We start from the raw sequence: 1833 nt of genomic DNA on the forward strand, positions 1-1833 counted from the left end.
ACCCATGGCACACAGTTACCTTAGATCTTATCACTGATTTACCCAACAGTCAAGGACACAACACCATTCTAGTAGTGGTGGATGCCTTTTCAAAGATGGCTCACTTCACCGCTTTAAAAGGGGTTCCTTCTGCTAAACAGTTGGCAGACCACTTCAGTTCCCAAATTGTGAAAATACACGGAATTCTTAAAATTGTCATTTCAGACCGGGGTTCCCAATTTGTGTCCCGTTTCTGGAAGGCCTTTATGGAGGGTTTGGGAACAGAGGTTAGGTTTTCCACTAGCTATCATCCTGAGACCGATGGGCAGACAGAGAGAGTGAACCAAGAGTTGGAACAGTATTTGCGGTTGTTCCTTCTAAAAGAAGAAGGGAATTGGTCAGATTATCTATGGACAGCGGAATTTGCTCACAATAATGCAAAAAATAGCTCGACAGGGTTTTCCCCCTTCTTTGTAAACTATGGCAGACACCCGAATGCTACTATACGACAAATGGATACAGCAGTTACAGCTGTTAAGGAAGTCATGTCACATCTGCTCGAAATCCAACAAAGAACCCAAGAGAACCTACAAGCAGCAAAAGAAAAGTACAAGAAATACGCTGATCGAAAGAGACGAGTAGGTCCACCCATGACTATAGGAGATAAGGTCTGGTTAAGCACCAAGAACTTAAGACTAAAAGGAAACAGAAAGTTCCAACCCAGGTTTATTGGTCCATATCCTATTGAGGAAAAAATTAATCAGGTTACCTTTCGACTAAAACTGCCAGCTAAGTTAAAAATACACCCAGTGTTCCATGTATCACTGTTAAAGAAGGCTTCTACTAATCTAAGGAATCAATTACCCCCGAAGCCCATCCAATTGGACACAGGAACTGAGTATGTAGTAAAAGAAATTTTGGACTCAAAAAGATCCAGAGGCAAGTTATTTTACCTGATAGATTGGAAGGGCTATGGCCCAGAAGAACGATCCTGGGAGCAAGAAAAAGATGTACATGCGCCAAGATTAATTAAATCCTTTCATCAACGATTTCCTACCAAACCTGGTAAGGAGGAACCTGCCTTGTTGGGGGGTACTGTCAGAACCCGATCTGTAGGTTCCATACTTACCTGGCCAACTGCGGAGCATTCTGAGTCTCAACCTATCAAAAACACTTGGTCTAGTAGAGTACTGGCGTGGAGACTAAAGATGGCCGCCGTCAACGCCAGAGCAGTGGGCAGAAGACGTTCTAGTCTTTCTGACCGCCACGACTGAGGAATCAACGTCAAGCGCGAGCGCCCGAGAAACTGCGCACTTCACCAAGAGCCCTGCCTGAGGTGGTTGTTTCATTCGCGGTGCTTCAGAATTTTAAAAGAGAAACTGTAGAATAATTAAGTGAACCTTCCGCTAGTTTACACAAAACTTGTGGCGGAACGGAAAACTCGGCGCGCGAGTCAAGCGCGAGTTTTTCCTGAACTGTAGCTGTCAGTCCAAGGACCTTATCGCTAGAGCTGAAGTCGCACTGAAGGAGCGGTGCATTCTGAGAGGAGGCTGAGTATCGAACCTGTGGTGAAAAGCAGCGCTGGAACACAGACAAAGCACACAAGAGCTAAGTGAACTTTGACAATATTGACAAAGTATCTTGACAACTTACCTGGCATAAAGTAATTCATTCTTGAGAACGCTGAATCCTGTAACAGAAAATAGAGTGTGAAAAGATATCCTATGAGACATATTAAAATAATCCTCAGTCTTGCAAGAAAAGATTAATACTACGTATGGAATAATACTTACCCAGAAAACAACTTCTGAGAGAAGGGGTTAACCTGAAAAAAACAACAAGGGGAAGTCAGAA

Source organism: Lissotriton helveticus, chromosome 5_1 (assembly GCF_964261635.1).
Source record: "Lissotriton helveticus chromosome 5_1, aLisHel1.1, whole genome shotgun sequence".
NCBI lineage: Eukaryota > Metazoa > Chordata > Amphibia > Caudata > Salamandridae > Lissotriton > Lissotriton helveticus.